The sequence below is a fragment of the Vombatus ursinus genome, unplaced genomic scaffold (genome assembly GCF_900497805.2).
Source record: "Vombatus ursinus unplaced genomic scaffold, bare-nosed wombat genome assembly UNPS02007284.1, whole genome shotgun sequence".
NCBI classification, from domain to species: domain Eukaryota; kingdom Metazoa; phylum Chordata; class Mammalia; order Diprotodontia; family Vombatidae; genus Vombatus; species Vombatus ursinus.
The window spans coordinates 13,864,737-13,887,418 of record NW_020947062.1 but is presented as its reverse complement, the minus strand read 5'-3'; positions in this window follow the sequence as shown (position 1 = coordinate 13,887,418).

Below are 22,682 nucleotides of genomic sequence, written 5' to 3'. Positions count from 1 at the left end.
TTAAGCCTTCCTTACTCTTCCCAGACAATAATGACCCTCCAACTCAGCAGCTCCTATAGTGCTTGGTTTACATCCCTAGAATATGCTTTCATAGAATCCTATGATCCTTTGGGCAGTACTTCTGCCCAAAGGATCAGCCTGAATCAACAATGAAGTGTAAGTTTCTTGAGGTCAGGACCGGTTTTGTTGTCTTTGTTTCCCCAGAGTCTAGCCATACCTCAGTAAGAATTCTTTCTGTAACATACCCAACAACTAGTGGTGATCATATCTTTTCTTGAAGATTTCTAGGGAATCTTGAGATAGCTGTTATTATGTTAACTCTAAGTCCACTCTTCTCTGGGATAAACGTCTCTGATTCCATCAATTGGGATGGGAGATGGGATTTCTGCTCAGGTGTGGGTTGGACTAGATAGGTCCTTTTCAAATCTGAAATTCCAATGATGCAAACTTTTCATCTGGAGTTGGGGTCAGGGAAGGATTCGTGGAGAAGGTTGGACTTCGAAGGAAGAGGAGGATTCTCAAGAAGTGGAGGCTTTCCCCTCTTCGGAGGTTTTCTGACTGAAGATGGATGACCACTTGTGTATGTCACAGTGGGGATTCCTTCCATGTGTGAGTTGGAGCAGATGGTCACTGAAGTCACTTTCAACTCTCAGAATCTGTGATTCTGTGATTTCGATAGGTAGAGAGAGATAGAACAAGTGCCTTGTAGGCATAGGAGGGGTACTATAAAAATGCATGGGGGCCAGGGAGAGAAGGACAAGATGGAGTTCATGAAGGGAAAGAATATGAAATTATGCTGTAAGGGAACAGTGAGGCTAAATTGTGAAGGATTTTGCATTCCAGATTCAAAAGTTCATATTTCATCTTCTTGAGTAAAAGGGAATCATTGAAGATTTCTGAGCAAGAGAGTGGCATGGTGAGACCTTTGTATTAGGAAGATTATTTTGGCAGTTTGGTGAAGGACAGACTAGAAAGAAGGGGAGGGACTGCAGGGAAGGTGATCAATTCAGGGAAAATCACCACCACCCCCATCTTCATCATCATGCATTTTTATGTGCCAGGCACGGCACTAAGCACCTTACAAGTATCCCTTTGGATTCTAACAACAAACAACCTTATGAGGTAGGTGCTATTATTATCTCCATTTTGCAATTGAGGAAACTGAGGCAGACCAAGGTTAAGTGACCTCCCCAGGGTCATACAGCTAGTAAAGATCTGAGATCAGATTTGAATTCAGGTCTTACTAATTCAGGTCCAGCACTCTATCCCCTGCACCACCTAGCTGTTAGTATATGTTGATAATGGTTTGAATTAGGCTGGTGACAGCAGATGGACAGAAGAAGAGACAGACATAAGATATTATGGATTTGGGGGTGACCTGCCAGCCTCAGGTCATTCTGAGCTTTGGAGTTTCTGACATTCTTCTTTCAAAGACTATGTTGTGCTTTTAGATTCATCATCTGTAGCTACTTTCCGGAGGTAGAATGGGTGAATCTGACAATTGGTTAGATGGAGGGGAGGAGAATGCAGGACAAGAGAAGAGAGCCAGTCCAAGGGTAACTGTCAGGTTTCAGCCCAGGTAACCAGGAGAATGCTGGTGCTATCTGGAGAAATAGAAAAGGCAGTTAACAAGCATTTATTAAGCATTTACTGTGTTCAGTTGTTTTCAGTCGTGTCCAACTCTTCATGATCACATTTGGGGTTTTCTTGGCAAATATACTGGAGTGAGTGGTTTGCCATTTCCTTTTCCACTCAGACAAACAGGGTGAAGTGACTTGCCCAGAGTCACAGAGCTAGGAAGTGTCTGGGCCTGACACTCTATCTCCTGTCCCACCTGGCTGCCTTACCATGTGCTAGGGACTGTGTTAAATGCTGGGGATGCAAATAAAGGTAAAAGGTAATCTTTAGTCCTTGTGAGTAGGAACTCACAGGCCATTGGTTGGGAGAAGCTGGACAAAGGGCTCTTACTGATGAGTTGTTTGGGGCACATTGAGTTTGAAGTACTTACTGGAAGAACATCTTAGTAGAGGCAGGATAGGGCAGTGGAAAGAGCGTGGCCTACCGATAGATGGAAGTTCTGTATTAGAGTTGGGAATGGTACCAATATTGGTGACATCCAAAGCTCATCAAGGTGGTGTAGAAAATAGAATGCTTCATTTGGAGTCAGGAACATTTAGGTTCAAATCCTGCTTCTGACACTCACTGTGTGACAATTGGCAAATTTATTTTAATTTTCCAACCTTCCATTTCTTCATCTGTAAAATGGGGATATTAGTACATACTTGAAATAACAATGCTAAATGGATAGTCTTGGGTGCATAGATTTGCTATGGTACTGTCTTTAATAAGCCAATAAAGCAGGCTCCAGATAGAAATGTGACTCATGAATGCCTCATTGCCCAAGAACTGATAAGGGGAACCCCATAGATAGAAGTGAATGTTTGTTGTGGTTATTCCGTCATTTCAGTCATGTCTAACTCTCAGTGATTCCATTTAGGGTTTTCTTGGCAAAGATACTGAAGTGATTTGCCATTTCCTTCTCCAGCTCATCTTTCAGATAAAGAAACTGAGGCAAACAGGGTTAAGTGACTTGCCCAGGGTCAGACAGGTCATAAGTGTCTGAGACCAGATTTGAACTGAGGAAGATGAGTCTTCCTAACTCCAGGCCAGGTGCTCTATCCACTGTGCCACTTAGCTGCCTCAAGAATCTAATGTACTATTCATCAAACACACATACACACACACACACAGCCTCCGTCCTGGTCAGACCACATCTAAGAGACTGGGTTTGGGTCCAGAAGCCACACTTCAGGACATTGTCAACCTAGAACTTGTACTCAGATAAATGACTAGGATGGGGAGGAGTATGGAGATGGTACCATTCAAGCATGAACTGAAGGAAATGTTGATATTCAGCCTAGTGAAGAAAAGTCATAATCTGGACATAATCACTACAGAGAACTTGAAGGCCTATCACGTGGAAGAGGCCTTAGGAGGCCTGTCTGAACCAACAGGTCAATACTTGTCTATTAGTGAAAAGTTACAGGGAGGCGGAGGTCGGTCCCATATGAGGAAAATAAAACCTTTCTTAACAATAAATAAATAAGGGTCTGCTAGGTGGCGCAGTGAATAGAGCACCAGCCCTGGAGTCAAGAGGACCTGAGTTCAAATCCAGCCTCAGACCAAACACTTGACACTTACTAGCTGTGTGACTCTGGGCAAGTCACTTAACCCCAATTGCCTTAAAAAAAAAAGATTAAAAAAACAATAAATAAATAAGCAATTAAAAATAAAAAGTAGTGTGGGCTGTCTCGTCAGGTAGTAAGCTTCTTGTCACTGGAAGTATTTAAGTAGAATCCAGTCGGTCATCTCTCAAGGTTGCTAGAAAGGGATCAGAGGCCTAAGGCTGAGTAGTATCTCTGAGGCTTACCAACCCATTTTACAGATGAGGATCTGAGTCTCAGAGAGATAAAGTGATTTGCCCAAGGTCAAACAAGTTCACCGTAAACTGAGGAAGAAGCTGATCTCTATGATTCTTTCCATTCTGGGATTCTGGGGCTAATGAGCTAAACTCCCCCTTCGCCCATGTAGAAATCCTCTCTCCATTCTCTTTAACAAGGGAAAAAGCCAGGTTCTTCACCCCCTCTAAATTACAGAATTCAGTTGAAGTGGGTTTTGATTATAGAAGACGCCCTCACGGCCTTCTGAGATAATAAATCGGTAAATGTTTGCCGATCCTCCCCCCATTACAAGCACGCACTCACGCAATGTGCCCAGCTCGGCGCTAGGTCGTTTGATGAAGATAAAAGGACGGGAGAATCATGAAACGTTCCTCCCCAGGGTTGCTCCCGGTCTAACAGGAGAGACAGGACGAATACACGGCGAAATGGGTAGGGACAAATACAAGATAATATAAGAATTAGATTCGTTCAGCTTGGCCACGAGGGACAGACCTGGGATCATTAGTGGGAAGTAGTTACAGGGAGGCAGACGTCTTTTCTGATTGCTGTCAGGAAACAGGCACAGTTAGAGCCATTCAACAACAGAGCGGGCTGCCTTGCCTGAGGTGAGACCAGGGATTCAAAAAAGGAGGGGCTGTTGAGATCACATGGTCAGAGGTCACGGGGTCAGAGAACTAGGGGGGATAGGACCTCGGAGGCCATCTAACCCACCCATTTTACAGATGAGGATCTGAGTCTTAGAGAGGTGAAATGTTTTTCCCAAGGTCACCTAGGTTATGAGTGACAGAGACAGGATTTGAATCTAAATTGTTTCTTTCTTTCTTTGTAGTTTATTCTGCATATTTCTTGTTCGTACATAGTCATTTTCATATTGTCTTTCCCCATTAGAATGTGAACTTCTTGAGAGCAGGAAGTATCTTTTGCTTTTTGCTGTACCCCTAGTGCATAGTAGGTGTTTAATAAATCGTTATTGACTTTCTTTCCTCTCTCTCTCTCTCTTTCCTTCCTTCCTTCCTTTTAACTTTCTTTCTCTTTTTTCCTTCCTTCCTTCCTTCCTTCCTTTCCTTTTCCCTCCCTCCCTCCCTCTCTTTTCTTTCTTTTCTTTTCCTTTCCTTTCCTTCAATAATCATTGGCAAATGCAAACATTTCAAAATACAAGGCAGAATCGAAAAAGAGCCTTGTCTATAAAAATGCGAACTTCTTTTCCCTTGATTTAGGAAAAAAAAGTATATAGTAAGCTAAATAATGTCATGATAAAATTGCCCCTATTTGTTGGTGTCTCCTGAGTTGTTTTTCTTTCCTTCTTTGTATTTTTAAAAATGCTTTATTAATGAGTTTATGGTTTTGTGATTCGTAAGAGCAAAAACCTTCTCACAATGAAATAGTTAATGACATATAATATGGGGGAAAGAGTACCAGGCTTGGTATCAGGGAACCCGGGCCAAGGTACTGGCAATGCTATTTACTGGCATCGTGCCCTCCTAGTAAACCTTCCCCATCACTTGTTTTTTCTTCTCTGAAATATGAGAATGATCTACTAGGCCAAGAGTTCTTAGCCTAGGGACTCTGAACGTTTTTTAAAAATATTTTGACAAGTGTATTTCAGTATAATTGGTTCCCTTCCTAATCCTATGCATGTTATCTTATGTATTTCTCATTTATATATTTTGTACAGTTTTGAGAAAGGGAGTCCATAGGCTTTACCAGATTGCCAAAGGGGGTCCATGACACAAAAAAATGTTCAGAAGCTCTGCCTGGGCTAGACTAATGCTCGTTCAATCTCCAATGTTCTGGAAATAGTGATGATAGTGGGGTGTCCTTTCCCTTTTTCCAGAGGGTGTACACTTAGCCAGTGGAAACATTACTGTTGTGTCCTGAGAGCCCTGGAATTCTGAGCACTGCTGTTTTGGAAATTGATGGAAAGTAGATGTCACATTTTCCCATTCCAGACAGGCCTCTCCTTTGTATTCTAGGTTACTGAGAAAGCTCCAGTGGGCCAGACCGGACTCTGGGGTCAATGAGGTGCACTAGGGCCACTTCCTTATCATTCCCATGACTCCAAGATGAAATGGAAATAAACAGTTCCCAAAATAGCAATCTCTCCATTCAATGCCAGACAGGTCCACATGTGCCAGGAAAGCTCAATGACCGTCTCTGAATCCTCCCTCTTCCAAGAGTTCTTCCCCAAGGGAGCAACAGCTCATGACACATTGATCCAGGATGTCTTCTCTACTGTGTGCCTAGCACTGTGCTCAGATCTCCTCTAGCACAGGCAGGAGGGGAGCAGACCCAGGCTCTACCCAAAGACACCTCACCCTCAGATCAGCACACGGGGTTTCCACGTTTTGGAAGAGACCAGAGGAAGAGTCCTGGGCCCTGCCCTCAGGGACCTCAAAGGGTGAGACGCAATGGCAATTGTCAATCAATTGTCCTTGTTCTGACCCCAGATAAAAGCAGGGTCCAGTTCTGCCTGAAGGAGATTGGGTCCATCTTGTGTGTGTGTGTGTGTGTGTGTGTGTGTGTGTGTGTGTGTGTGTGTGTTTGAGTGTGTGCGTGTAACTAGGAATTTGAACTTTATCCTCTGGAAAGTGATGAGAAATAGTCTGTAAGTCAGGGAAAGAGGACAGTTATGTTTTAAGATTAACCAAATAGTACAAGAACCAACAAGAAACAGGAATCATAAATGCTAATAGGGAAGCAACATGTTGGGAGGGAGCAGTGGGGGCAGGGAGTAGATTTAGAGTCAGAGGTCCTGAGTTCAAATCTTGGCTCTCCTATGTGACCTTGGAAAGTTGCTTCATGCTGGGGCCTGAGTTCCTCTACTTGAAAAATGAGGGGTTTAGAGGACACCTTTAACTTTCCTTCTAGCCCTAAATCTAATGATTTTATGCTTCCTGGTGTAGTGGAAATCACCTTCCACTGGTAACCAGGAACCTGGGTTCTGGGTTCAGCTCTAATATTCTATGTCTAATGCCCTTTCCAGCTCTGATGGTCTGTGTTTCTATGAGAAGTATTCAAGCAGGGTATGGTCCAATGGCAATAAAGTAAGGGGCATATGAAGAGCTGAGTGTGAGGGTTTATTCCAGGAACTCATAACTGGCAATAAAGAAATGATAATTTGTTATCATTATCGTAATAGCTAGCATTTATATAGTACTTTAAGGTTTGTATAGTATTTTACATGTATTATCTTATTTCATCCTGACAACAGCCCTGTAAGGTGCTACTATTATCAACATTTTATGGATGAGGAAACTGAGGCACAGAGAGGTTAAGCTACTTATCCAGGGTCACACAGCTAGCAAGTGTCAGAGGCTGTATTTGAACTCAGATTGTCTGGACTCATGCCCTTCACTCAATCCATCGGACCACTTGGCTACCATGATGAATGGCAAAAGGCCTCTCAGGGCTTGTGTTTGTACCACACAGACTCTGGTACCAGAAACTGCTCACTGGTGGAAGCGGAGACTAAATGCTTGTCCTGGGTCGACAACGGGCAGTTGGATAGTTTTGTCTTAAACCTTACTCCCCAGCCCCCAACATCCCTTCAGGGTCCCAGGGCTTTTACATTCTCTTCCTTTCTCTCTTATTCTCAAAGTTCAGACTCTGCTCTCTGTCTCTTCCATTCCTTCCATATGAGTCTCCGGACTCCCTCCCCCAGAGATCTCTGCATGTTAAGTCTCAGGCGGGGGATGGGGGAGAGAATGGATTCTAGCCTCTGGGAGAGCTGCTTCAGGCCTTATAAGGTGGTAGTGTAGGAAGAATGGGAGAAGGAAGGAGTCCCCACAGGGGTCAGAATTCAGTTAGCCTTGATAATAAGGAAGCATGGGCCTGTCCTGGCAGCTTCCACACCAGGAGCTCCACAGGATGCCAAAGATAACTAGGGTGGGGTGATTGGGGCTTTGCTCTAAGGGTTCAAAATTTAAAGGATGAAAATTCTTGGAAATCCTTTAGCAGAAGAAACAGCAGAACTAAGCACCTAGTTAACACAAAGACTCAATTAAAATAGGAAGCTGCCAGATGGCACAGTTCCTCTCTTGGTGGTTCCAGGTGAGCTCCCCCTGGCCTCGATCCATCCTGCTCCCCTTCCTCCCGCTCTGAGCTTCCCTAGCAGCCGCAGCAAGTTGTCCTAAGTTCTCTCTCTATGGGAGTTGGGGGCGGGGGTGGGAAACCAGCTTAAATATATAGTTTAAACTACCTGTGTTGCACAAATTGCTAATTATACCTCTGCATAGGATCATAGGATCCTATTATTAGAAGGAACCTTACTGATTACTTAGTACAATCCCTTATCTTACAGATAAGCACAGGGAGGGCCAGAGAGAGGCTTGCCCTGGCCACACAGGTCTCTGACTTAACTTTGTCTGGGGAACAGGTACTTTTGATTTAAGATACCCGTGGGTCTGTGTCCCTAAAACCATACCTCAATAGTACGCCCTGATGCATTAGCTTTTCAGCAGTTAAGTCAGAGGATCCATAATCAGCTCAAAGCAAAGGCATTAACTGAAATGGCATCTTAACAAAAGTGACAACAAAATATTTCTCCCATAAAGCTAAGACACGCTTTCCCACAAGTATCCCCCACCTCACTGAGGAGAGTAGACCTAGATAGAGGTTATGAGTCGACACGCAGGGAATGTGACTAGTAGATAAGTAGGGAATATGTGTAGCCAAGAAGCAGGAAGGGAAGGTCATACACGTGCAAAGAAAGGCAGTTTTTCCCTCTGCTGCTGCATGAGGGCAATCAATTTCTTTGCTGTGGTCCTCAGCTTTCTTATCTATAAAAATGACGATAATTGTTCCTTTCCAATCTGTATTCTAAGGGGTGTTTGTATTGAGAGTGCTTTGTAAACCTTGATATTGTGGAAATGTCAGCTTTCATTTTCATCCAGTATGATGGACAGAGCCTCAGGACAGAGACTAGTGACAATTCTCTCCTAAAGAAGGGGGGTGCAAGTAGGGGAGGGACAGGCCTGTTCAAAGGAAAACTATCACTTCTATTTGAATGGTCAACCACACATTAGATGGATGCCCATTTTGTATGAGATCAATCAACATGTTTTTAGATGAACACCCACTACATGTAGAAAGGCAAGCCCTGGCTCTGCTACTGTGAGAAAGAGGTAAAAAAGATGTGGTCCTTATCCTCAAGTACTGACATCTATTAGGAGGAGAGAAGTCAGACACTTGTCAGTCATTCAGTCACGTCTGACTCTTCATGACCCTATGGAACATAGCACACCAATATTGTCCATGGATTTTCTTGGCAAACATACTGGAGTGGCTTGCCATTTCCTTCTCTGGCTCATTTTACAGGTAAGGAAACTGAGGCAAATAGGGTTAAGTGACTTGCCCAGGGTCACACAGCTAGTAAGTGTCTGAGGCTGGATTTGAACTCAGGTCCTCCTGATTCTAGGGCCAACACTCTATCCACTGAATCACCTCGCTGCCTCCAAGACAGACAAACAACAGAGGTTAAATCATTGAAACGCTGATCACACTGGATATTAAGCACACTTTTGACAAACAGTCCATCTCCTCCCTCCCGATACTAGCCTGGATTATGGCCCCTGAGTTTTCAATGGAGTTTAAATCAGGTGAGTTCTGAGACCACTGAAATGTACTTATCTCAGTCTCTTAGATTTAACACATCATTTAGTGGTGTGTAAGATAATATTGTAGTATTCTATCTCCACTTAGCAATTTCTATAATAAAAAATAACTCTGCTCCCTTTCATATCGATGTTTTTATTAGAATTTACCATTCCTTTTTTTTTTGGAAGGGGGACTAGCACTCTACCCACCGAGCTGCCTAGCTTTTTCTGTAGGCTGTAACTTTTCTAGGCTCACTGAGCATGCCCAGTACAACTTCAGTAGGTGAAGGATGATGGGAGATGACATGTACCTCTTTCTGTTCCCATGTGATTTTGTTTTTTTCTTCAAGGTCTCTTTATTTTGAAAACTACTGATTCCATGCAGCTTGGAAATTATAAACATTTGGTAATATCTATTTAAAATGTTCCTCAGTTTGTATTGATTCATGTTATATCCAAACGATTATGGGCTGCAGTTCAATCTTGGGTAATTGTCCACTTCCAATAGTTATTGGTTCAGTTCATAAAGATATTTTAAGTCAATATTTGCAGTATGAAAATTAATCATCTGTAAGTCTATGTATAATTCTAGATGCCAAATCCTATCTTGCTAGTTATTTAATTAGGTGCAAATTTTTTATAACCTGCAGTAATTGGTTGTTCCATTTATACCATTATGCTTACATAATTGACTTTGATCTCTGGGGCCATCTCCAGTCTTTCTGATCTATATGTTGCCACTGCACCTAGATGGCTTCAGAGGAGAAAGCGAGGCTGGTGACCTTGCACAGCTCTCCCTCACTTAAATCCAATCCACTTGCAAGTCATGACATCACCTTCCTGATAGCATGGTCCTCTTCGAGAATGAAGGACAAACAAAAACACCAACTTCGATCTCTATGTCTAGGATCCTTAAGGGTAGCCCTTCTATAATTTCTGGTCGCACGAGCCTGGTCCTGAACTGCTACCATTAATCCTTCCGTTGCCACAAGCATATCTGCATGACTCGGCAATGGGTTTGACACTTCTTGGTCGATATATTGACTAAGTTCTTGTGGATGGCCCCCATAGAGAGCCTTTTCATTATATCGGGGTGGGGGGTAAACCACTCTCAGTTACATGTGACCAATTTGGTGGCATGTAAGTGCCACCATTGCACAAGGAAGTGATGTCTGCTCATTCCATAAGTATTTCTGTGGGGTTTTTTTAACCTGCATATTGTACGCTCCTCGAATGCCTATCAACTATCTTTCTTCTCTTGGTTGAGGAAGTGTTCATCATTTAGAGCTACCTTGGGAAATTGTGGCATGCGTTTCATTAATATTACATAGGTTGTTACTATTATTATTATTAATTGAATTTTTAGACCATTCTTTCACACTTGCAGCCTAACGCAAACTGTTGAGAAGCAGTGTGTCAACTATAGTTAAGAAAATCTAGATTCATATCCTGTCTTTGTCATATTTCTGTTGTGCGACCCTGGGGAAGTAACAAAACCTCTCAGTGCCCCCAGAGAACTTCAGAAAACTTTAATTTTCTGAGCAGACACCTGTCTACTTTAGGAGAGAATGTTCCCTTACTAGGAGGTCCCTCCACTGGTGAAATCATAAATTTGAACAAAACAAAATAAAACCACATTAATATCGTGCTTGAATTCTAGCAAACTGCTTTATGCGTGTTCTGTCATCTAAACATCAAGACAGCCAGGTGAGGGATGTGCCGTAATTTTCCCCATTTTATTGATGAGGAAATGGAGACTCAAAGAGGTGGTGATTTACCCACAATCAGGCAACTAGTAAGTACCTGAGATGGAGCTTGAATCAGGTCCTCCTGACTCCAAGTCCAGCATTTTATTGGTGCCAGCATGATCTGGATTCATTCTCTAGGCAGAGGTAGCAGAAGAGTGAGATTTGTGGTGCCAAGGCCATGTTGAAAAGTAGAAGGGGGGAAGGAAGAGAGATGTTAATGACTACTCAAGGCAATTAGAAGACTGTCCTTAGTTTACAAATACTGAGAGTTCCATTTCTCCCCCTCTCCTAGATTCTACCATATTTATCCTCCATGAAGCAAACCTCCAGCCACATGGTCACACCTAGGTTATGCTCTTTCTGTCCATCTACAGTCAGACATGAGGCTTTGCTCAAGCTAGCAAAGCCTGAGAGAGAATGGGAGTTTCTGGAACTACATGATCCAGAGGAGGCCACTTAGCCACACGTAGGATGACTATACACACCCTTACCACTGTAAACTGCTGTGCCAAAACTGAATGACATAATCCTCGCTCTTGCTGTGTGGAGATAGAAAATTAGATGACAAGCCACCGAATTTCTGGTTTGCTGTCTTGAAGCTCTGGAAGGGCAGGAGAGTGAAGAAAGACATTAAACTTGATGCTAAAAGGGAGGGAAAATCCCCAGTTATGGCTATTGTGAAAAGGTTGATGAGGGAGTTTATGTTAACTGTTGAAATGCTTCATGATATTACCATGCATTTCCCCTAATCTAATTAAAGTGTTTTTTATGACTGCGAACAGAGGCTTAATTGAATTATATTAGCTAGATCCAAACAGACTCTGTGTTCACTGACTGGAGGCTGAGCCAGGAGTGATGAGTAATCCTAGAACTGGAGAGAAAAAAGATGTTAGCCTACCTTACCCAGACAGGGAGCCTGTCACACGCAGAGGCGCTTATGACATTGGTTGGAATAAATCCTATTAGACCTAGAATGGTACCTTACCCATAGTAGACTCTCAGTGAATACATATGTGTGGAATATGCATTATATTTGGAGAGGTGGGTTGGGCAGGTAGAGAGAAATGATGGAGACTTAGGACTGTGTAGAATTTCTGTAGGGTACAGAAATGTGTAGAATTTCTGTAGGGTACAGAAATGAAAGGAGTTGTGGGGTGGGAGTCAGAAGATCTGGGTCAAGTCCAGGCTCTATTCTTACTACCTGCATAACCTTAAAAAAGCATTTCTTCTTGGATCTTGATTTCCCCATCTGTAAAATGAGGGAGTTGGATTAGGTGATGACCAAAGTTTTATGTGGCTCACACTTTTTTTTTAAAGATTTATGGATTAATTTTTTTAACAGTCTATACATATCATGTTCAGATATGTAGTCTTAACAGTTTTAGCTATATATGGTCTATGATTTCAAGGGCCCTTCCAAATCAGACTCTCTGTATTCTAAGGTTCATTCCCCTTGAAGGAAAAGATTGCTTGATTTTTAATTCAATATTTCCGAAGAATAGTGGTGCAATGGATAGTGTGACAGGCCTGGATTCAGAAAGATTCATCTTTGTGAGCTGAAATCTGGCCTCAGACATTTACTAGCTGTGTGACCCTAGGCAAGTAAATTTACCCTGTTTCCCTCAGTTCCCTCATTTGTAAAATGAGCTAGAGAAGGAAATTGCAAACCACTCCAGTATACTTGCCAAGAAAACCCCAAAAGGGATCACATAGAGTTGGACATAACTGAAACAACTCAACAACAATGATAAATAATAAGTGAATGCTTGCTTGCCAACTGACTGACTGATAGTCCATGAATGAGGTCCATCTATGGAGTGGCTTCCCAAATGTAGGTGTCATGAACAGGACCTAGAGAAACTTCTGCCATCCTCCAGCTCTCTCAGGAATCATTGATATTCCACGACGGATCTTTTTCTTCAACAGCTGACCAGTCACCATGAACGCCTTCCAATTTTAATTCCAGGCACCTTCCATCAGTTGGTTATTAAAGACCATCCTCTCTTTGCTCTCCAGCATCAGCAAAATAAAGAATGCAAATAATTTCCCTGACCTGGCAACCGCAGCAGCCAAATAGATCACTGTCTCCTTCTGTTCGTGCCTGGTATTTATGCTTTGAATTTTAAATTTGATTTTCCCATCACTTTTCAATAAATGCTTTTCCCCACATTGTCTTAAGTCTTGACCTTATAATGCTTGAGTTAAAAGGCACTGTCTTGTTTCCAGCCGCAGACAATTTACTTTTGAATGGTCCAATTTCACAGCAAGAGCTCTGCCTGGCTGCAATGGAAAAGTCACCATTTGGCCAAGAGATAATAGTATTGAAGGCAACCTATTTGCCTGCTGACCTGTGCTTGTCCTCTAACTGTCTGTTAGGCTCAAAATGGGAAGGAGATGTCTAAAGAAATGTTTGACATATACACACATTCACAAGGATACATGAAAATGCATCCTTGCTAGATGGATGCATTTTTTTTTAAAAAAATGATTTTACTGTGAACCTTTATATTTTTATCATAGTCAATCCCCCTTAAGCCACCGATCTTCAAACCCTCCCTTAGAGCAAAAACAATCCTCTCAATGAGCCAAGCCAACCAAGAAAGCAATCACATCTGTCAGTATTTGCAACATTCCACATCCCTGGTCCCCACCTCTTTACCAAGAGAAGGTAGGTGTGTATCTGCTTCTTATCAGTACTCTGGGACCAAGATTGCTCATTACAATTCCTCACAGTTCGACTGCCTTTTAAGATTGTTATAATTTACATTATTGTATCCATTGTGTATATTGTTCTCTTGGTTCTTTGTTCACTCTGCATAAAAGCCTTCCCATGTTTCTCTGAATTCTTCGTAATTGTTGTGTCTTATGGTGTAATAATAGTCCATTACATTCATATGCTACGATTTGCTCAGCCATTTCCCAGTTGATGGGTATTCATTTGGTTTTTGGTTTTTTTCCACCCCAAAGAGTGCTACTGCGAATACTTTGTTTATCTAGGACCTTTCTTTCTGCCACTAATCTCTTTGGGGTATATGACTAATATTGGGATCTCTGAGCCAAAGGGGTAGGAACGGTTTATTTTCATGGAAAAGGAGACTATATCTTTCAGAGGCTCTTCTACTCCCTGACCAAAAGAGACACCCAGGCCTGGAGGAAATTTTGTGGGGGTGTTGGGGAGAAGGGGACCTTCCTGTTTGGTGACTGCCTCTCCTAGAGCACTGTCTCAGGAAAGTCAAGTCAGCAAGCATTTATTAAGTGCTTACTATATGCCAAGCATTGTACTAAGTACTGAGGATACAAAGAAAGGAAAAAATATAGATAGATAGATAGATAGATAGATAGATAGATAGATAGATAGATAATAGTACCTGCTTTCAAGGAGCTCACAGTCTAATGGGAGAGATAGACAGCTAATGCAGACAGATATGTATAAACATGTTACAGACAGTATAAATTGGGATAGTCTCAAAGATAAGGGACTAAGATTTAGGAGGCTTGTAGTAGAAAGTGGGGCTTTAGTCAGTCAGTCAACCAGCATTTATTAAGTGCCTACTACATGGCAGGTATTGTGCTACAGGCATGGGCAAAGAAAGAAAAAAATAGTCCCAGCCCTAAAGGAGCAAGGAGTAGTTTCAGAAGGAAAGCACTAAGGTTTAAGGAAGACTAAGGGAGGATATTAGGTGAGACTTGTAGGAGTCCATGGAAACCAGGAAGCAGAGATGAGGAGGGAGAAGATTCCAGGCAGGGAGGACAGCTAGTAAAATCAGTGGAGTCAGGAGATGAAATGTCTTGAGTGAGGAACGGCAAAGAGGCCAGTGTCACTGGATTGGAGAGTACCTGGAGGTGAGTAAGATATTAAATATAAAATGTAAATATATATTATAAATATAAATATAAAAAAATTTAAAAACCTGGAAAAGTAGATAAAAGCCAGATGATAGCTTTAAAAAACAAACAAAAGATTTCATATTTGATCTTGAAGGTAATGGGGAGCTACTGGATTTCATTAAACGGGGGGAGGGCATTATGTTCAGATCTGTGCTTTAGGAAGATCAATTCAACAGCTGAATGAAGGATGAACTACAGTGGAGAGAGATTTGAAGCAGGGAGATCAGCTAGCAGGCTATTTCCATAGTCTGATATGAAGTGATAAGGGCATGCACAAAGGTGTTTGCAGTGTCAAAGGAGAGACAGGGTCATATGAGAGAGATGTTATATACGTAGAAACTTAACAACTGAACAACTGTTTGGATACGTCAGGAGAAAAGTAAGGAGTTGAGGATGACAATTAGGTTTTGAAGCTGGGTGACTTAGAAGGTTGGTGGTGCTACCAATAGTTAATAATAGGGAAATTGGAAGAGGAGAGAGATTAAGGAGAAAGATAATATATTCTGAATGGTGAATTTAAGATATCTATAGGACATACGGTTTAAGACATCCAATAACCAGTAGAAGACATGAACTTAGAGGTCAGGAGAGAGATTAGGGTCCAACAAGTAGAGCTGAGAATCATTTGCAAAAAGATGATAATTGAATACATGGAAGTAATGAGATCACCACGTGAAATATTATAGAAGAAGAGGGCCCATGATAGAGCCTTAAAGGACAATCACTGTTAGCAGGTATCACCTGTATGGAAATCCAGTAAATTAGACTGAGAAGGAGGTCAGACAAGTTACAGGAGAACAAGGAGAGAGAATGTCATGAAAATCTAGAGCAAAGAAAACATCAACAGTGTCAAAGACTGTACACAAGACAAGAAGAATGGGGCTTGGGAAAAAGCCACTGGATTTGGCAATTAAGAGATCATTAGCAACTTTAGAGAGAGCCATTCCAGCTGAATTATGAGGTGGGAAGCCAGCCTGCATAGAGTTAGGAGGAGGGATGGAAGTGGGAGGGCCTGTTGCAGATGGATTTCTCAAGGAGTTTAACCGTGAAAGCCAGGAGGGAAATGGGTCAACAGCTGGCAGGGATGGGTAGATCAAGTCAGACTTTTTGAGCTTGGGGCATGTGTATAGGCAGTAGAGAAGCAGCCAGCAGTCAGAGATTGGAGGAAAGGGAGAGATGGGGATAGCTGAAGAGGCAATCTGCTGGAGAAGACAGGATGGATTGGGGCACCCAGTTATGTTCCATTTCCTCTTCCCCAGACACATCCTCCCCAACTTCATTAACAACCACCTTATTATTTCTAAAGTGCCCTTCCATTCTTCCTCCAGTTCTGGAACCTTGAACCATGACCAAAACCACTATGCCACTGTTTCTGAATGGAGCGTGTCAGTCTGCTTCTCTATGGCCCCACTCACTATCCCTGCAATTTTCTGGTTCAAGTTTCCCCCTCATTCACTATCACTCCTCTTTTTGTTTTGTTTCCCCTATTACAATCTAATCTCATTGAGATCAGGGACTATATTTCCTTTCATATTTGTATCCCCAGTATTTGACACTATGCTTAATAAGTGCTTAATATATGTCTTTTTATTCATTCATTCATAATTCCAAATTGATTTCCAGAATTGTTGGGCTAAGTCACATTTCCACCAGCAGTATATTAATGGACCAATCTCCCAACGTTGACCTTCTATTTCCTATTATGTTTGACAAATGGATTAGTATTAAGCAAAAGTAACCAATTTGCCCTAAATCCAATTTTCCCCCGGATAAATCAGAGAGGCAGAGGTAGAGTGGAAAAAATGCTAGATCCAGAATCTGCACCTGGAGTGAAATCTCTGGCCCAAACATTTGCCATTTTTGTGACCCTGAACAAGTGAGACAGATGAGAACAATGCAGTTTAGGGAGAGAGAAGAGGAACAAATGGGGCTTTGCCCTCTGGGAGTTCATGATGTCAGTTACATAGAAAGCAGTCGGACAGAAATTAGGTTTAAAACATTAAATATCTTATATTATATTGTATCTTGTATTCTTTTTTAAATAGTATTTTATTTTTTCCCAATTACATGTTAAGACAATTTTTAGCATTCATTTTTACAAGACGTTGAGTTTCAAATTTTCTCCCTCCCTCGCTCCTTCTGCTTCTCTCTTCCTGAAATGGTAGGCAATTTGATATAGTCATCAGTGTTTTGCTTCTGTCTACCACTTTCCCCTATCTGCCCTCCCTTCTGTCAGTCCCCCCAACCCTTTACTTAAATTCCTCCCTTCCTATTTCCCTGTTGAGTAAGATAGTTTTCTGTATACAACTCATTGTATATATTATTTCCTCTTTGAGCCATACCGATGAGAGTAAGGTTCAAGAGATGCCCATCACCCACACTCCCATCTTCCCCCCACCTATATTAGGTCTTTTGCACCTCTTCATGTGAAATAATTTACCCCATTCCACCTCTCCCTTCCTTCTGCGCCCATTATACTCCTCTTTTCTCATCCCTTAATTAATTTTTTATGCCATTCCTTCAAATTCACCTAATTTCTGTACCCTTTATCTATGTATATTCCTTTTAGCTGTACGATTAGTGGGACACTTTTTAAGAATTACAAGTATCATCTTCCCATGTAGGGATGTAAATGGTTTAGCTCTATTGAGTCCCTTATATTTTGTTTTCTTTTTACCTTTTTGTGCTTCTCTTGGGTCTTGATATTGAAGATCAGATTTTTTGTTCAATTCTGGTCTTCTTATGAAAGCTTGAAATCCTTCTATTTCATTGAATGAACATTTTTTTCTCCTTGAGGTATTGTGCCTAATTTCACCAGGTAGGTGATTCTTGGTTGTAGCCCCAGTTCCTTTGCCTTCCGGGATATCACGTTTCATGACCTCTGATCCTTTAATGTTGTAGCTGTCAAGTCCTGTGTGATCCTGATTTTGGCTCCCTGATATTTGGATAGTTTCTTTCTGGCCACTTGCAGTATTTTTTCCTTGACTTGATAGTTTTGAAATTTCACTATAATACTCTTTGGAGTTTTCATTTTGGAATTTCTTTCCTGAGGTGATTGGTGGATTCTTTCAATGACTATTCTGCCCTCTGGCTCCAGGACATCAGGGCAGTTTTCCTTGATAATTTCTTGAAAGGTGCTGTCTAGGTCCTCCTTTTGATTATGACTTTCAGGTAGTCCAATAATTTTGACACTATCTCTCCTGGATCTATTTTCCAGGGCAGTTGTTTTTCCAATGGGGTATTTTATATTTCTTTCTATTTTTTTTCATTCTTTTGATTTTATTTGATTGATTCTTGATGTCTCATGGAGTTGTTAGATTCCATTTGCCCAATCCTAACTTTTAAGGAGTTGTTTTCCTCAGTCAGTTTTTGTACCTCTTTTTCCATTTGGCCAATTTTACTTTATAAGGAGTTGTTTTCTTCAATGGATTTTTGTATCTCCTTTTCCATTTGGCAAATTCTACTTTTTAAGCAACTGTTTTCTTTTTCCAAGCTGTTAACTGTTTTTTCATAATTCTCTTGCATCACTCTCATTTCTTTTCCCATTTTCTTTCTATCTATCTTATTTTATTTTTAAGCTCCTTTTTGAGCTCTTCCATGAGTTCTTTCTGGGCTTCAGACCACTTCCTGTATTTCTTTGAGGTTTTGCCCATAGGTGTTTTGACATTGTTGTTTTCTTCTTTTATATCTTGATCTTCTCTGTCACCATGATGACTTTCTATGGTCAGATTCTTTTGTTTTGTTTTGTTTTGTTTTTGCTCATCTTTTTCCAGCATTTTTTCTGTCTTTTACATTTGAGCTCTGCTCCCGGGGTGAAAGGAAGGAGCACTATCTCAGGCTTCTTGTGCTAGTGACTGCAGGCCCTGGCTGTTTACATGGTGCTGTACTGATGTTGCCCTGGGGGACTCTTGTGTCTGGTGCTGCATTGAGAGGGTGGGATGGGGGGAGGCTGGCACTGCTGGAGGCCATAGGGGTCTGGCAGCTTACCTGGTGCTAAGCCAGGATCCCAGTGCTGGTGTCTGACATGTGCTAGGTCAGGTGGGTTCTAGGCCGGTGGGTGTTCCTGTGTTGGCATCTGCCTGTTTCCCCAGGGTCACAATGAAGCACTTAGCAGGCTAGCTACTGGTGGCTGCATTTGCCTGCTCTGCCACATTGGGTCTCAGGATCTCCCACTGGTTTGCTGAGGTGGGGCTTGCTGCTGGCTTGCTATGATGCTTCCTGTCCTAGACTGCACTCCCCTTTACTTGAGTGAGACAGATCTTTCCTGCCGATTTTCCAAGTGTCTTGGGCCAAAAGATTGTTTCACCCCATCTTTTTGCTGGTTCTGATAACCAAATCTAATATTCAAGATATACGTACATATATGTCTGTGTATGTATTTGTGTATGTATATATATGTGCACATATACACCTAGATACATGTGTGTATACATATACCTTTATGTATATATGTGTTTATATTATATTTCATATATTATATTTATAATATATTATACTTTATTTTGTTTATATTATTGTGAGATACATACACACACATATTACCTCCTAGGGTTGTTCTGAGGATCAAAAAAGATAATCTTTGTAAAGAGCTTAAGCTTAGAGCTTAAAGAGCAAACCTAAAAATCATATGTAAATACTAACTATTATTATATATGAGGAATTAACATATAGACCACCTGTATTACCCTGGGCCAGTCACTTAACCTATCTGGGCCTCAGTTTCTTCATCTGTAAAATGAGGGGGTTGACTAGATGATTTCTAAGGCACTTCTAGTTCTCAATCTATGATACTACTGTAACACTCTTGGGGTGTGGTGTGATGGCAGGGACCCTTCCTCCCCATGCCTGAGCAGGTGCAGCTATTGCCTGACAGTTTCCTATCAGTCACGGTAACTCTTTTCATTGGCTGCTGAGACAGAACTCTGTGGATATACTAAAGATATAATCTCTAGCCCTTGAGCCTTCTCTTCTTACTGGCCTCAAGTTATAAGGACAACACTCTGAGCTCCAGAGGACCAATGGGGTTAGGGAAGGTGCTGTTCCCTGTACCAGGTGGAAAGCTGTGAACTTATGATCTCCTAGGCAATCCTGTGTTTGGGATGCCTTTTTGTGTCTTCTTTTCTTTAGTGTCTTGTAAGGTATCCAAAGGCAGCTGGCATCATTCTCCTTCCTGGGCACCTGAGCAGTGGGGTATTGGCTACCAGATCAGTTGCAGTGCCAACAATCCCAGTGGGAGAGCAGCTGAGAAAAGGCATTTCCCACAGAGAGAAAAACTGCTGAGAGAAAGAACCCAGTGTGTGTTGATTGGGCTATAATCAGTGGAGGTGAAATCTAAACTACTTAATGAGCAGCCCTCTTACAAATGTCTGTCTCAAGGAAGCTTACGTAACTAGACTTCAAGTAACTCAATCATTCTGCAATTCTTCATTGCTTAGCAGTCTCTTTCTCATATGAGAATAAAACTACATATTCTAAGTTGATTTATATTTGTACCCTCGGTATTGTTTTTTTTTTTTATTCTCCCTTATTGGGAAGACCTCCTTTGACTAGAGCCAAAAATAGAATTCTGCCTCAATTATGTGAGGTAGTAGGTAGGATTGGAGCACTGAGAAGGCTCCAGAGCTCACTGCTTCAGAGCAATGAATCCAAAGCATACCATGAAAGAGGGCATTAGTGAAAATTGGGATTGGTGAAGTTCACCAGCTGGGTCATCCTGGTGGTACCTGGATGGCCACCACTCAAGACTGCATAAAACCAATAGCCATCTCCTAATAGACAGATGGTCAAAAGTTATGAGCAAATAATTTTCATAGGAATAATTGCAAAACCTCTTCTTACTCTATGAAACATGTTCCAAATTGCTATTTCCATGGAACATGACACTGGTGGATAGAGTGGGAGACATGGAGTAAAGACTTGGGTTCAAATTCTCCCTCTCACTCCTAAGTAATCTAACTTCTCTGACCCTCAATTAACTCATCTGTAAATGAGAGGGATGTGCTAAATGGCTTCCATGCATCTTTCCAGCTCTAAATTTTTGATCCAATGAAAGAAGGTGAGCAAATTGACTGTCATGGATCTGCAACCTTGGTGGGGATATTCATATTGGTATGCCACAGATCCATGTTAATATTTGAATACTATGATGAGCCAATAATTTCAATGAAGTCTCCAACATATGAAAGTTCTGGTCCTGCCTCTATCACTAACTTTCTGTGAGATCTTAGATAAGTCATATATGTTATGGATCCCCATATAAAATGTGGGAATCATTGAAGGCATTAGAGTTACAGATGTTAAAATAGAGACTCTCTCTTTAAAGGACTTGTATAAACTAGATGGTGAACATGCAAATGTGTGGTAGCTATGGATGAAGGTGGAGGGAAACTACTATAATTATCTATAATCAATAGGGATCCACTCCACAGAACATAAACCTAGGGTCACTGAGTGTGCAACAAAGACATGGAATTTCCCTTCAGGGTAATGTGATAAGCAAACAGCAGCTGAAGAAGAAGGGGATAGGTCTATCAGGTCCTGTAACGAAGATGGAAAACAGACGAACTGTCCAACTTATAGAAGGGTGGCAAGACACACTTTTGCATTTAATCTGCATTATTAACATTTTCACCATCACTTTCTTAAGTCTAGACAATCAATAAAACAAGAGATAAAGACCTGATTTATTTCTGAGATATGCTTACACTAAAGCTTTAATAGTCAGTTCACTAGAGCTGGTATGAGCTAGATCCAACACAGCCTTGATCAAATTATCTCTAATTAAGAAGCTGATAAGACTATGGGAAAGTGTTTGTACTTTGATCAAGTCCAGATATGATATGGATGAATGGATGGATGGATGGGTGGATGGATGGATAGACAAGTGTGTGAGTGGGTGGATAATGATAATGTTGGCTCCTTGGATGTAGCAGAGGAAGAAGAGGGACAAAGAAAGTAAAGAGATGAAGTGAGAAAAAGTTCTAGAGTCTGGCTCAGACATAGAAGGATGAAAGCAAAGCTGCTAAATAGAAACTGAACTACCTTTCCTCAATTCATTTTTATCCTTGAAACTTGAAGTGCTCTCTAAGATACATCATACACAACAATATTTAAATTAGGGGGGCAGTTAGGTGGCTCAGTGGATAGAGCACCTGCCCTGGAGTCAGGAGGACCTGAGTTCAAATGTGACCTCAGACACATAATACTTCCTAGCTATGTGACTCTGGGCAAGTCACTTAACTCCAAAAAAAACCAAAAAACAAAAACCAAAAAAACCAAATTAGGGCTTGGCATATTGTTTTACTGTTTTTTATTTGTTTTTCTACTTTTTTAAATCAATAGGCTTAAAAAAGTGGTGAATGCAGATTAAATATAAATGTGTGGAGTGTACATTTCCCTCGCTGGTCACCCACCCACCCAGAGTCTGTTGTTAAACCCTCACCAGCCCCCTGATCTTGTCCTAAATAGGAAATGCTCTCCTTCACATTCCTGACAAACCTCTCAAGGTTTGCCTGTGTGACTTTGGGGAAGTCATTTCCCTTCTGTGAATCCCAGATTCCTCATCTGTAGAGTAGGAGGGTGAGCTAAATGCTCTCAGGAGGTCTATTCCTGCTTCAAATATCATTGTAGGCAAGAACAGTAACGTATTCTTAGGCAGAACTGATAGACATATTGTCTGGGACTAAAAAGGTAACTAGTCCTGCTGTCTGGACACTATATTTTAAAGTAGAAAAAGCACTGGACCTAAGTCCAAATCCAGCCTCAGAGATTTACTAGCCACATGACCCTGTGGCAAATCATATAACCTATGTTTGTCCCAGTTTCCTCATCTGTAAAATGAAACTAATAATGGCAATCTCCTAGGGTTGTTATGAGAATAAAATAAGTCTATATTTGTGAAGTGCTTTGCAGACCTTAAAGTGCTATGTAAATGTTAGCTATGATGATGATGATGATGATGATGATGATGATGATGATGATGATGATGATGA